Source organism: Eubalaena glacialis, chromosome 3 (assembly GCF_028564815.1).
Source record: "Eubalaena glacialis isolate mEubGla1 chromosome 3, mEubGla1.1.hap2.+ XY, whole genome shotgun sequence".
NCBI classification, from domain to species: domain Eukaryota; kingdom Metazoa; phylum Chordata; class Mammalia; order Artiodactyla; family Balaenidae; genus Eubalaena; species Eubalaena glacialis.
In genome coordinates, this window is record NC_083718.1 from 103,140,046 (window position 1) to 103,156,514 (window position 16,469).

Below are 16,469 nucleotides of genomic sequence, written 5' to 3' on the forward strand. Positions count from 1 at the left end.
TCTAATAATCTGTGTATGTGTGTGTATGTGTGTGTGTATTCTCAGTATTTTCTCTGTATAAGATCATGTCATCTGCAAATACAAACAGTTTACTTCTTTCTCTCCAATCTCTGTATCTTTTTTTTTTTTCATTTTCTTCACTAAAGGCTCTGACTAGAACATTAAATAAAATGTTGCATAAAAGTGATAAGAACAAACATCCTTGTCTTATCTTTATCTTATGGGGAAAACTCTCAGTATTTCATCATTAAGTATGAGGTTAGCTGTGGGGTTTTCCAACATGCCTTCTAACAGGTTGAGAGAGTTTGTTTTTATTCCTAGTTTCCTAATTTGTAGAGTGTTTTTATCATAAAAGGATACTGGGTTTTGTCAAATGATTTTTCTGGATCTATTGAGATAGACGTGTGTTTTTTCTCTCCTTTATTCTATTAATATGGTATATTACACTGATTGATTTTTATAAGTTGAACCAGCCTAACATTCCTGGAAAAAATACCATTTGGATATGGTATATAATCTTTTAAAATATGCAGCTGGTTTTGGTGTGGTAGTATTTAGTTGAAGATTTTTGCATCTATAATCATAAGGGATATTGGTTTGAAGTTTTCTCTTCTTGTGATATCTTTGGCATCAGAGCTCATAAAATGAGTTAGGAAATGTGTTCTCCCCTTTTCTATTTAATGAAAAATTTTGTCAAGGATCGATGCTAATTCTTCTTTAAATGTTTGATAGAATTCACGGGTGAATTCATCTGCTTCTGGCTGTTGTGTGTGTGTGTGTGTAAGTATAATGTTTTGATTACTTTAACTCAAAATTTTCACTTCTTTTAAGTCTACTCATATTTTCATATTTTTCTTCCTGGGTTAATTTTAGCCTTTGCCTTCCTAGGAATTTATCCATTTCACCTAGATTATTTGATATGTTGACATACAATCCATCATAGTATTCCCTTAATTTTAAAAATATTTCTGTAAGGTTGCTAATAACCTGTCTTTTATTCTAGATTTTAATAATTGCATCTTCTTTATTTTTTGCTTACACATTACTTTCTCAAGGCTGCATCCTTGCAATGGCTTCTAGTGTGGAACAGTGGGCAGAACATACACAGATTGTATGGGGGTGTAAGGGGAGGGGAGGGGGTAAGGATCCTCTCATTGCCCAGGATCAGCTTGCCGGTCAACCAGCAGTCACATCCTCTATGACGTCCCCCAACAAGACTTTAGTGATTTACATAAGATATTTCTAATCCACCCAACAACAGAAAGATAAGGTATTACTGATCCCAATTTTATAGATGAAGAAATTAAGGTTGAGAATGGTTAGTAAATTTTGTATGGATTATAGGCTAGTTTTGCATAGACTATTAAAATTCAGTATTTTATGGTTGCATAAATCTGAAAATAATAAATATTTTAGTACTGGCACAGTTCAGATATTGGCACTGAGAATAGACCTGTGTGTACAGATTTAAAATCAGTCCTCCCAGTATTCACCTAAGATAAAATAATTGTAGCAGAAATCAAGAGATGGAAAATTTAACAAAAAGATACATTTTATTAGATCAGACAAGGGTTAAATACATACATAAATATATATATATACAGGTGTATACATATATGTCTATACATGTATATTAGTATATACGAACATATTTAAAATAAAAACAGTGTGCATGTGTGTGTTTGTGGTAGAATTATGAATTTTCTTTATTTTCTTCTTTATGTATTGTGCACATTTTACAATAAAATGCATTGCTTTATAAACAAAAGGAAAAAATAATAAACATAAAACAATTTCAGTTCTCAAATTTAGGTAAGTAATAGAAATAAAATTTTATAAACAAAGTACTGTTTATATGATGGAATTTTTCTTAACATTTCATAGAGAAAATAAAACACATTTAAATTATACATACATTTTATCTTCTAAGAAATTTCCTTTTTAAAATAAGGAAACAAAAACTCCTAAATAAAAAAATAATTGGAATACCCAGAGTTACCCAATTAGACAAAGACCTAGAGGGTGTCAATTTTCTACTTACTCAGCTCTAAAACTTAAGTTCTATTAGTTCATATTGATATTAAAAAATCTTAATACATTATAAGTTTCACCACAGACATACAATAAATGTGAGTGCATTCTCCCAATGTGACTATTCCTTTTTATTGTCTAGTAAGGAAGTTAACACAGGGACTTAAAAATATTTCTTTAAGACCTATAGCGTCAAAAACGAGATTTCAATTTCAGGTTTAAAGAAAATTTTTGCCAGAGAAAGACTATAGATGCATGAATTTTAATGCAATAATATCATGGTAAAGAGAACATGTTCTTTAGAGCCAGATTATCTCAGGTTTCATAAATGTAGTTTTAATATTTTAAGATAAACACATGTAAGTAATCACTACCTTTGTCTTCTATTGTCTGTGTTAAGAAGTCAGTTGTCAATCTTTGAATCCAATATGCCTTAATTTATACACACATTTAAGATTTTCTCTTTGTCTTTTGTTTTCAGACTTTTAGTATTGTATGAATAAATTTGTTTGTTTTTGTTTTTTATTGCTTGTTTGTTTTGTATTTGTTCTGCTTGAGGCTCATAGAGTTTCTTAAACCTGTGGCTGAATATTATTAGTTTTAAAAATATCTCAGCCATTATCACTTCAAATATTGGTTCATCTCTACTTAATCTTTTTTCTCTTCAACTCCAATTATGGATTTTTTTTTCTTTACGGTATGTTCCTAATACATCTTATTCTTTTGTAATTTTCCAACATTTTATCTATCTGCTTCAATCATGAAGTTTTCTTCTGACATATTACAGTTGAACAATTTTTCCTTTAGGTATCTCTCATCTTCTGTTAAACCCTTTAATTCTTAGTTTCAGTTATTGTATTTCTTAACCTTATTATTTGCATATATAATTCTCTTTTCATATTTTCTAGTTGTCTGAATTTTTTTCTTCTTTTCATTAATCACATTTTAGAGGTCATTATCTGATTATCCTAATATCTAAATCTATTGTAGGTCTGTTTTCATTGTTTTCTTTTTCTTTCTCTTAATACATGGTCAGTCCTCACTCTCTTGTGTGCCTCATTACTATTTTTTTAATTAAATGATCAACATTATAGTTAAAATAACATAGAGAAAATTTGTTTCTCTAGATAATGTTACTTCCTCCAAAAGCGTTTATCTTTTCTGCTGGTAAGACAAATAGTCTGGGACTGGAAACATTAATTCAATCAGGGACTGATCAGATTCAAAGTGTTGCCTGCTTACTCTTAGGATGTTGCTTTCAGAGTCCTATCCAAAGGCCTGGAATTTTAATCAGGGCCTTTCCTCCTTGTCAGCTCCTAAATTCCAACTTTGGTACACTGAGCCCAGTGAAACTGTTAAAGTCCTTTTCCACTTTTCAGCTTTTTATCTGCAATATCAAGTGGTGAATTCCACAGGTGAAAAATGGTGTCAAATATCAGGCTCAGATCCTGTGCTTTTCTACTCTCAGAGTTTTAGACCCATGGCTTCTTGCTCTCTCTGAGTTTGACAAGGCTTTCAAACAGATTTTGAAAAATATTTTTCCTGGTTGTTCTCAGTGGAAGATCTGGTCGACAGAAATTACTCTGCCATTGCTGGAAGCTGTTTTGTTGCAGTTGTTGTATTTGAATATATAGAAGAGATATACCTTTATTCACCTACTTTATGTATTGGGGCTTCACATAAGTATATAACCTTTCTCAAGTCATGTGAATTTATTATCCTTGAAAGAGCAAAATCATTCAATTAAATATGTTTGGCACTTAAATGGAGCTTTATGGAACAGCTATACAGGACCCAATCTTGGGGGTAAGAGGAAAATAAAAGCATGCCTAAGGAAAGCTGTTCACTACAATGGCTAAGTTATAATTTAAAGGTTTTTTTCTTAATGAAAAATTGCTTTTATAGGATCATATACAAAGCATTTTCATGGTAGGGACACGGGCAGTAACACATTTCTTAGTGTGGAGTAAAACCTGGGACAGTTCACCAGCATATAAAGAAGGAACCAGACATGGGGATCAGACAGTCTCATGCCACATGTCAGATATGATTCTAAAATCTCTAAGTATTTTATTCTAAAATCTGTGCATCCAGGGATCCACTTGATAAGCAGAGAAAAGATAAGCACTTGAATATTCTAGGCAACAGTTCAAATTGAAAGCCAAGTAGGCTGTGGCAGGAAGAATTCTTCTGGGACAGAGGGTAGGAGGAATAGACACCAACCACTGTAAATAGGGCTGAATGAAACTACGTCAAGTGCAGGGAATTTATTTAGGATTGAGTATTTAAGTAAGGAACATCAGTGGTTCTAACAAAGAAGATTTTAGTGATGGGGGAGAGTGAAGAACTGAATCTAACATTGACAACCAGTGTTTAAAAAATAAAATAAAACGAAACCTAGTAGAAGCCCTAGAAAGTAGTTTCCCCGACCTGAAGCAGAATAAAGTGGGACAATGTGCAAACCTGGAGCATTAGGTAACCATGCTGAGATAAAGAAGTCATTATTTGACTGAGAAACTGCTGAGAAAGGGCAAAGATAGAGACTAAGAATCCAACATCCAAATTCCAGGATGACAGGAACTGATTTATCTTGGATGGTTACAGTAGGTTTTTGCTTCTTTCCCTACATCTTGACTCTCCCTTAATATTTTAAACTCTATAACTGCATCATGTTCATATCACTCTTCTATTAAAATGCTTTTAGTAAACTTTACTGTCTATAACTAAAACATATCACATGTTTTATAGTTATAGACAGTTTAGTCTTCAAATCACAACAATGATCTGGCCCAGCTCACTTCCACAATCCACCTTGCACTGTAGATTATTGTCTATACCCTTAACAGAAGGAAATGACTCTATCTTGTTCATTTCTACATATTCGTGTCTTCTTTCACAGCAGTGGATACAAGGGCAGTGCTTAAAAGCTATTTATTGATAAGCAATTCAGTAATTGTATATCAATTCACCTGTGGGCAGGCTTAAGCAGGTCTCTAATCCAATGTTAACCAAAATTTTCAGAAATGAAGATATGATTGAGATAAAGAGGTGTTTATTTGGGGTTGTTAAGACTGTAGCCCAGGAAACACAGATTCGAGAAGCACTTGAATTGTTTCTCTAGACTACAAAATGGAGAAAACTTATAAAGTCAAAAACTACAAGTAAGTTACATAAGTTGTTTATCAAGAATTATGATTGGAGCTGGCAAGAATTAAGGGTGCTTGTTAAGCAAGAATTGGTTGGGGTTCGAAATTGTTACATGGTTGCAAGGGGGAAAACTTGAGGCCACAAGGCTGCAGCTAGAAGATGTTGTTCTAAAAAAATGGCTGTTGGTGTTCTGAGGAGGTTGTGGTTAGATACAGTTCAGAAAGTTCAAGTTCTCAGTGGTGCAGAAACATGCCTGAAACCAGATCCTCAAAGGCCGACCAACTCCATTTTGTATGCCTGAACTATGATTACTCCATTATAATTTTAATCTGTCATCACCAAGATGGGACAAAAACAGTAAGACAGATTAGATTATTACTCCAAACAGAAAATAATTAAATGTAGCAATAAATTATGAGCTTCAAATAAAGAGAGACACTGTTATATGTATACTCTTGTTCAAAGAATGGTTCTCTTCAATTGAGAAAAATTCTTTACCCCACCTAGTAATCCAGACCTTGAAAATGAACCCTGGCAATCAACAGGCAACAGATGTTGCAGCCAGATGGCTGATAAGTTGGAGGTTGTTAATTGTACTCAGATGGTTATATTTCTTTAAAAGTGTTCTATAGTCAGTCCCTTTTTTGTTTTACTCAGTATTGAGTGGGCAGTTAAATACTTCATGCTATTATTTTAATTAAGGGTGTACTTTAATGAACAGTAAGTATTTAAATGGTTGGATTTCTGATATTTTGGTATAATTAAAGCAGCTTAGTCCAAGCCTTCAAATCTTAAGCCATATCGCTGACCTTTCAAAACCCAAATTTATTAAGAAATAGTAAATATTGATTTCTAAATATCTCAGCAAAACATTTTTATTTGATACATTCTCTGGTACAGGAATTAGGAAAAAATTTAAATGTGAAATGGATAGGTAAATCTAGGAATGAAAATTTCACGGTTATTACATAAAAAGGGAGGTTATTGTGATATGAAGTATGGATGCTGCAATATAAACCCTCGAAGGTTACTTTCCCAATGTGTGTTTTATTTTCCCTATGTGTCTTTCCCATAATATACATAGAGTAATCCTTCAAGAGCACTCTGAAGCACTATTTCAACAAATAAACATAACATTATCAGTAGAGAAGAAGCAATAGCAAGCCACAAAGTTATAGCAGATGGAGATGGTCTCTCATTTTGAAGAAACAACAGGCTGAACCCAAGGCTAAAAGGGAAGGCAGGGCTGCTGGCTACAGCTATTGACTTTTTGTACCTTTTTGAAAGAACTGTCACTCACATGGGGTAAGATCATCCATATTTTGAACATGTGAAGTAATGCCACAAACAATGGCACTTTTGAATATATTCTGTTGGTGTATCAATCTATAAAGTGATCCATATGGAGTTTATTAGAAATTTGGCCTCAAAGAGACTATTTTATTGTCACAAAGGAATATAAATTTAAGTAAATACTTTCCAAAGGATAGCAGGTTTATTTTATTTTTAATTATTTTATTTGTTCCAGAGTCTCAGCTTTTCCCCTACAAAAGATAAGTAATAATACAACAGTGTGGAGGAAGAGCAGTGGCCTTCAAATTAAGATTCCAGACAAGATTCTACAATTATCAACCAGGTATTCATAAAATTCCCATTTTATGAATGAGGGAAAAGGATTTCAGTGTCCTTTCCTGAACAAAAAAGAATGAGAATGAGGCAGGTGGTGACAAGATGGCCTTTGAATTTCTGGATATTTCAGATTGTCTTATATTTACTGACTGTATATATACCATGGCATAGAAACAAGGATTCTATGCACTCTGGATTTCTCACCTACCAATTCAAATCAACTATTCTTGCCAAGATCACAGATAAGCTCTTCTACTACTAAACCAGACTGATCCATTTAATCCTCATCTTACATGGTCTGGTATTTTCTTCACTTTCAATTCCTTACTAATTTTTAAAATGATCTCTTTTGAATGAATAAAGAAGAAGAGGTACATTATATTCAATGGAATATTACTGAGGCTTAAAAAAAGAATGAAATAATGTTATTTGCAGCAACATGGATGGACCTAGGGATTATCATGCTATGTGAAGCAAGTCAGACAAAGAAAGACAAATATATCACTTACATGTGGAATCTAAGAAAAATGACAGAAATGAACTTATTTATAAAATAGAAATGGATTCACAGACATGGAAAACAAACATGCTTACCAAAAGGGAAAGGAGGTGGGGAGGGATAAATTAGGAGTTTGGGATTAACAGATATACACTACTATATGTAAAATAGATAACCAACAAGAACCTACTGTATAGCACAGGAAACTCTATTTAATATCTTGCAATAACCTATAATGGAAAAGAATCTGAAAAAGAATATATATATATATATAGCTGAATCACACCTGAAACAAACAACATTGTAAATCAGCTATACTTCAATTTAAAAAATTAATCTCTTGGTAAAGGTTTTCTGGCATCTCACATTCTTGGTTTTATTTCTTTTCCCCTAACTGCTTCATCTTAGGCAGGTTGCTATATGGTTGTCAAGATGGGCCTCACTGAGGAGTTAAAATTTGAGCAAAGCCATCAACAAGGTAAGGATGTTAGCTAAAAAGGTATTTATAGGGAAAACAATCCAGGAATTAGAAACAATTAGAGCAAAGTCTCTAATATAGGAGTATATCTGTATTTTCAAAGGAGAGTAAAGATGTAAGTATTGCTGAAATTGAGTGAAAGCAGGGAAGGATTGTAGAAGATGCAGGCAGAGAGGTCCTAGGGTCACCATATTACATAGAGTCTTGTTTGCTATGTAAGGTGATTTACTCTCAGTGAAATAGGAAACCATTGAAGAGTTTTAATCAGGAGAGTTACATGACTGACTTACTTTTTTTAAGGTTCACTTTGGCTTTTTTTTTAAGAAGAGATTTTACAAGGGCAAAGTAAAACAAGGATTCTATTTGGGATGCAATGCAACAATGCAGATGAGAGATGAAGATCTTTCTACCACAAATGTAGCAGTGGATAAAAATGAGAAATAACAGGATTATAGAAATATTTTGAATGTAGAACTCACAAGATTTCCTGAGGACTTGAATGTGAGGTATAGGAGCCATAGAGACTTAATAATGACTTCAGCTTTTTTGGTCTGAGCCACTGAGAAATTGACATCAAGTGAGATGCGGAGGACTGTAAATAAAGTAGATTTATATGGTAGTGGGTGGCTAGGGGAAGGGATAGATTAGGAATTACATTTTGAATATTTTGAATTAAAAACAGCTATTAAAAATCCATGTGGCGATATTGAGGAGGCAGTTGAATATGTGTCTAGAGTTCAGAGAAGAAGTTTGGATTGGAGATACTAATTGGTAATAAACAGCATATAAATGAGACTTAAAGCCATGAGCCTGGATGAAGTAATCAGCAATGAGAATATAAATTGAGAAAAGAACAAATAGGAGAAACTTGGGTAACACTAGCATTAGGAAGTAGAAAAGAGAAGAAACCAATAAAGGAGAAAGAAACCAATAAAGAAAGAAACAGTAATCAGTGAGGTAGGAGAAAATGAAGAAAACATGAGTTCCTGGAATCCAAATGAAGAAATATTATTGAAACTGAAGAAATAATCAGCTATGTCAAATGCTGCTGATTGGCCAAGCAAAATGAAGATTGAGACTTGACCATTTAATGTAGAAACTTGCATAACAATTACATCACTGAGCATAGTTTCCACAGTGTTGTCATGAAAGATTGATTAGATTGTTTAAGGTACAATGGGAAAGAAGAATTGGAGACAGAAGGCATAGATAATTCTTTTCAGGAATTTTGCTGCAAAAGGGAACAGTGAAAAAGTGGTAGCTGTTTAAAGAATTGGTGTTTAGAATTTTGTTTGTTTGCAATGTAAGAGAGAAAACATGCATAAAACAATCTTGTCGTATTAATTCCCAAGATTCTCCCACCCCCATTATTTTGTCCTCATCTATCTTCTCACCACTTTAGAGATCCTATCAGTTACTAAACCCTGTTGTTTCTATCTCCTTAATATAATGCAAATAAAGTAATTTCTCTCAAACCCCCATAGTCCACTATGTCCCCCACCCCCAGGATTACTCTAACACTATGAATATAATCCTTCCCCCTACACCTTCCAGTTTTGCCTTCCTTCCATTCAATCTCCAAACCACTCCTGAGTAAATTATTTTATTGCAGTACAGATCTGATTATGTTATTCTCTTGTTTTAAATACTCTGATGACTGTTCATCATCTACAAGATAGGTATCAGATTTTATCTTTCTGTAAGGAAAATCTAATTATGTTACTTCTTGCTTAAAAGCAAGACAATGACTATTCATCATCTACTTGATAAAATCTAATCTCTTTAATTCAGCATGTCATGTCTTTTAAAAACTCTGGCTCCTTGTTATCCTTCAATTCACCCTCTACATAATCTTACAAGCAGCTTGAGAGCAGGGATTTTTCTGCTTGTTCAGGATGGTATTTTAAGACCATCAAACAGGTTCTTGCAGGTTGGGTGCAGCTGTGCTGCTCAGGCTCCAGATCCCAGTGCCAGGTCCAATGTCTCCACACACGGCCGCCATATTGAACCGAGGTATCCTGCACAGTGCTTCTGCACATGTGTCCTCCGAGTGAAAGTGTCAGCACAGCCACTTCTCACTGTCTGAAGTGCTGGGTGCAAGGCTTCTGGATGCAGCATCCTATGAGCAAGTGAAAGACTGAACACAAAGGAAAAGGAAAAAAAAAAATTCTGTGTACAGGGAGGAGTCAAGATGGCAGACTAGAAGGACATGGAATTCTCCTCTCCTCACAAGTACGTCAAGAATACATATACAGATGGAACACTTCTCACAGAGCACCTGCTGAACACTAGCAGAAGACCTCGGACACCTAAAAGGGCAAGAAAAATCTCCACACAACCAGGTAGGACGAAAGAAAGAAAAAAAGGAAAGAGGAAATGATAAGGGACCAGCAGCCCTGGTGGGGAGCTGAAGGTGAGGAGAGGTTCCTGCACTCAGAAAAGCAGGGAAATCAGCTGGGGCAGAAAAGGACCTTTGGGAGATCAGAGGGGAATGCAGCAACTAGTCTGTGGAAGACAGGACAAAGTAAGAACTGCGTGCACGGTCCTTGCCACAGGCCTGCACACCTGAGCCTGAGTCATGTGTCTCCTGGTGCAGAGAGAGGCTGGGTGCTGGAAAGTGGGGTTTGGAGAGCAGACCCAGGGAGGGGACAGGTGTTGGCTGTGAAGAGACAGCCTGAAGGGACAGGATTAAGGAGCTCCACAACTGGGAAAGTTTGTGGAAGAAGCCCAGGCCACCACAGAAGCAAGGTGCCATTGTTGAGTGGTGCACAAGGGGTGGGGCCGACATTGCAACCCCCCATCCCCACCCACCGGCCCCTGCCTTTGTGGGCACTTGAAGGGCACCCATCTGAGCAGGCTCGCCCACCCCTCAAGCCAAGGCCTCCTCCACCCACGCTGGCCCCAGGGTCCTGAGTACTGCCACTGCCAAAGCCTTCTTTGGCTGTATAGACCCCGGTGGGCTCGCATGCACTGCCCATGCCAAAGCCTCCTTGGGAATCAGCCCTGGGTGCCACAGCCAGAGATGGGAATCCGCCAATGCTGGCAGGGGCTGATTGCTAAAGCATGGGGTTAGGAGAGCAGATCCGGGGAGAGGACCACTTTTGGCTGCACAGAGACAACCTGAGGGGACATGAGTGAGGGGCTCCACAGCTGGGAATGCTCCTAGAGGAAGAGTGGTCTGCTTTGGAAATGAGGCACCATTGCTGAGTGGTGTACAAGCTGTGGAGCTGCCACTGCAGACTCTCTCCCCACATGCCAGCCCTTGCCTCCAGGGGCTCTGGGAGGGACTCCCACCAGAGTGAGGGTGCCCCAGTCTGTTGCAACTTCCTGCTGGTCTCTGCCACCACAGGCACTTCACACATGCCCACCTGTGGCTGCCTTATCCCTCCATGGCCTGAGTGAGTAAGTGTACCCCAATCAGCTACTGCTTTCACCCCCTCTTGCCTGGGAACAGACTGCTGACTGTGGCCCACACATAGGGGTGGAGCCAAAATCAAAGCTGAGCCCCAAGTGCTGTATGACTAAGGAAGAACAACAGAAATCTCTCCGTGCAGCTGTAAAATCCATGGATTAAATCCCCATGATTGGCTTGGTAAACCCTGTGTCTGTGGAATATCTGAATGGACTAGTGCTCCCACAACTGAGACCAGTCTACCTTTAGCAGCTGTGGACTTTGGGGGCAAGTACACTCAGGAGCTGGGCCAGGTTAGAGTCTGAGCTGTCCCCACAGTGCCAACAGCGGGTCCAGAGACCTATCTAGAGGTATGGAGGGCCTCCTGGGGAGTCATGGGTTAGCTGTGGCTCACTGTGGGGGCAAGGACACTGACAGCGGAGGCAGGAAAATATTATTGTTATTTGTTTCATTTTGTTCTGTTGTTGTTTTATTTATTTTTATTTATTTTTTATTTTCTTTTATAAAAAATTTTTAATATATTTTTAATTTTTCTGTTTTTATTTTACTTCTCTGTTGTTTTGTGTTTTTTCTTGTTTTTGTTTTGTTTTGTTTTTATCTTTTTTTGATCATTTTTGTGTGTTTGTTTCATGTTTTCTTTGCTTTTTTTTAAGTTTGCTGTCTGTTTTTGTTTTTCGTTTTTGTTAGTTTTGTTTTTATTGTTTGTTTTCATTTTGGGGGTCTTTTGTTTGTTTGGTTGTTCTCTTGTTTTTTGTTTTCTTTGTTATTTTTTTAGTTTGGTTTTGCTTTTATCATTTGTCCTAGGTTTTGTTTGTTTGTTTTCTTTCCTTTTTCTTTTATTGTTACTGTTTGTTTTTGCTTTTGCTATTGGTCTTGGGTTTTGTTTGTCTGTTTGTTTTCTTTACCTTTTTTTTTTTTTCTGGCCCTGCTGCTCAGTTTTCAGGGTTTTGGTTCCCCAGCCAGGGGTTGGGACTGAGCCTCCAGGGTGGGAGCACTGAATCCAAGATGCTGGACCACCAGAGAATTCCCAGCCCCAGGGAATATTAATTGGTGGGAGCTCTCCCAAAGGTCTCCATCTCATCACCAAGACCTGGCTCCACCCAGCTGCCTGCACGCTCCAGTACTGGACACCTCATGCCAAACAACCAGCAAGACAGGAACACAGCCCCACCTATCAGCAGAAAGTCTGCCTAAAGTCATACTAAGCTCACAGACACCCTAAAAAACACACCTCCTAAAGCAGCCCTGCCCATCAAAGGAACAAGACTCAGCTCCATGTACCAGAGCACAGGCACCAGTCACTCCCACCAGGAAGCCCACACAAGCCCCTGGACCAACCTTACACATGAGGAGGCAGACACCAGAAGCAAGAGGAACTACAACCCTGAAGCAGGCAGAAAGGAGATCACACACACACACACACACACACACACACACACACACACACAGTAAGCCAGACAAAATGAAACGACAAAGAAATATGTTGCAGACAAAGGAGCAAGGTAAAAACCCACAAGACCAAATAAATGAAGACAAAATAGGCAATCTGCCTGAAAAAGAATTCAGAGTAATGATAGTAAAGATGACCCAAGATATTGGAAATAGAATGGAGGCACAGACTGAGAAGATACAAGAAATGTTTACCAAGGACCTAGAAGAACTAAAGAACAAACAGTGATGAAAAATACAATAACTGAAATGATAAATACACTAGAAGGAGTCAACAGCAGAATAACTGAGGCAGAAAAGCGAATAAGTGAACTGGAAGACAGAATGGTGGAAATCACTGCCACAGAACAGAATAAAGAAAAAAGAATGAAAAGAAATGAGAACAGTTTCAAAGACCTCCGGGACAACATTAAACACACCAACAGTCAAATTATAGGGGTCCCAGAAGAAGAGAAAGAGAAAGGGTGTGAGAAAATATTTGAAGAGTTTATAGACAAAAACTTCCTTAACATGGGAAAGGAAATAGTCACCCAAGTCCAAGAAGCACAAAGAGTCCCATACAGGATAAACCCAAGGAGAAACACGTGGAGACACATATTGATCAAACTAACAAAAATTAAATACAAAGAAAAATATTAAAAGCAGCAAGGGAAAAGCAACAAATAATGTACAAGGGAATCTCCATAAGGTTATCAGCTGATTTTTTTCAGCCAGAAACTCTGTAGACCAGAAGGGAGTGGCATGATATATTTAAAGTGATGAAAGGGGAAAACCTACAATCAAGATTACTCTGTCCAGTGAGGATTCCATTCAGATTTGACAGAGAAATCAGAAGCTTTACAGACAAGCAACAGCTAAGAGAATTCAGCACTACCAAACCAGCTTTACAACAAATGCTAAAGGAAATTCTCTAGGCGGGAAACACAAGAGAAGAAAAACACCCACAAAAACAAACCCCAAACAATTAAGAAAATGGTAATAAGAATATATATATCAATAATTACTTTAAATGTAAATGGATTAAATGCTCCAACCAAAAAACCCAGACTGGCTGAATGGACACAAAAACAGGACCCATATATATGCTGTCTACAAGAGACCACTTCAGACCTAGGGACACATACAGACTGCAAGTGAGGGGATTGAAAAAGATATTCCATGCAAATGGAAATCAAAAGAAAGCTGGAGTAGCAATACTCATACCAGACAAAAGAGACTTTAAAATAAAGACTATTACAAGAGACAAGGTAGGACACTACATAATAATCAAGGGATCAATCCAAGAAGAAGATATAACAATTGTAAATATTTATGCACCCAACATAGGAGCACCTCAATACATAAGGCAAATGTTAACATCCATAAAAGGGGAAATTGACAGTATCACAATAATAGTGGGGGACTTTAACATCCCACTTACACCAATGGACAGATCATCCAGACGGATAATTAATAAGAAAATACAAGCCTTAAATGACACATTAGATGAGATAGACTTAAATGATATTTATAGGACATTCCACTTGAAAGCAGAAGAATACACTTTCTTCTGAAGTGCACACAGAACATTCTCCAGGATAGATCACATCTTGTGTCACAAATCAAGTCTCGGTAAATTTAAGAAAATTGATATTATATCAAGCATCTTTTCTGAGCACAACATTATGACATTAGAAATCAATTACAGGAAAAAAAACTGTAAAAAACACAAACACATTGAGGCTAAACAATATGCTACTAAATAACCAATGGATCACTGAAAAAATCAAAGAGGAAATCAAAAAATACCTAAAAACAAATGACAATGAAAACACGATGACCTAAAACCTACAGGATGCAGCAAAAGCAGTTCTAAGAGGGAATTTTATAGCAATACAATCCTACTTTAAAAAACGAGAAAAATCTCAAATAAACAACCTAAGCTTACACTTAAAGCAACCAGAGAAAAAAGAACAAACAAAACCCAGAGTTAGAAGGAAAGAAATCATAAAGATCAGAGCAGAAATAAATAGAAACAAAGAAAACAATAGCAAAGATCAATGAAACTAAAAGCTGGTTCTTTGAAAAGATAAACAAAATTGATAAACCTTTAGCCAGACTCATCAAGAAAAAAAGGGAGAGGGCTCAAATCAATAAAATTAGAAATGAAAAAGGAGACGTTACCATGGACACCACAGAAATACAAAGGATCATAAGAAACTATATGCCAATAAAATGGACAACCTGGAAGAAATGGACAAATTCATAGAAAGGTACAACCTTCCAAGACTGAACCAGGAAGAAATATAAAATCTGAACAGATCAGTCACACGTAATGAAATTGAAAGTAATTAAAAATCTTCCAGCAAACAAAAGTCGAGGACCAGATGCCTTCATAGGCGAATTCTATCAAACGTTTAGAGAAGAGCTAACACCTATCCTTCTCAAATTCTTCCAAAGAATTGCAGAGCAAGGAACACTCCCAACCTCATTCTACAAGGCCACCATCACCCTGACACCAAAACCAGACAAAGATGTCACAAAAAAAGGAAATTACAGGCCAATATCACTGATGAACATAGATGCAAAAATCCTCAACAAAATACTAGCAAACAGAATCCAACAGCACATTAAAAGGATCATACACCATGATCATGATATCCCAGGGATGCAAGGATTCTTCAATATACACAAGTCAATCAATGTGATACACCATATTAACAAATTGAAGAATAAAAATGATATGATCATCTCAGTGGATGCAGAAAAAGCTTTGGACAAAATTCAATACCATTTATGATAAAAAAAAACTCTCCAGAAAGTGGTCACAGAGGGAACCTACCTCAACATAATAAAGGCCATATACTACAAACCCACAGCAAACATCATTCTCAGTGGTGAAAAACTGAAAGCATTTCCTCTAAAATCAGGAACAAGGTAAGACAAGGATGTCCACTCTCGCCACTATTATTCAGAATAGTTTTGGAAGTCCTAGCCATGGTAATCAGAGAAGAAAAAAAAAAAAAAAAGAATACAAATTGGAAAACAAGAAATAAAACTGTTACTGTTTGCAGATGACATGATACTATACATAGAGAATCCTAAAAATGCCACCACCAAACTACTATTGCTAATCAATGAATTTCATAAAGTTGCAGGATACAAAATTAATACACAGAAATCTCTTGCATTCCTATACACTAGAAACGAAAATCAGAAAGAGAAATTAAGAAAACAATCTCATTTGCTACTGCAACAAACAGAATAAAATACCTAGGAATAAACCTACCTGAGGAGGCAAAAACCTGTATGCAGAAAACTATAAAGATACTGATGAAAGAATTCAAATACGATACAAGCAGATGGAGAGATATACCATGTTCTTAGATGGGAAGAATCAATACTGTGAAAATAACTATACTACCCAAAGCAACCTACAGATTCAATGCAATCCTTATCAAATTACCAATGGCATTTTCACAGAACTAGAACAAAAATTTTACAATTTGTATGGAAACACAAAAGACCCCGAATAGCCAAAGCAATCCTGAGAAAGAAAAACGGAGCTGGAGGAATCAGGGTCCCTGACTTCAGACTATGATACCAAGCTACAGTAATCAAGACAGTATGGTACTGGCACAAAAACAGAAATATAGATTAGTGGAACAGGATAGAAAGCCCAGAGATAAACCCACTCACCAAGATCCCCTAATCTATGACAAAGGAGGCAAGAATATACAATGGAGAAAAAAACAATCTTTTCAATAAGTGGTGTTGGTAAAACTGGACAACTACATGTAAAAGAATGAAATTAGAACACTCCCTAACACCATACACAAAAGTAA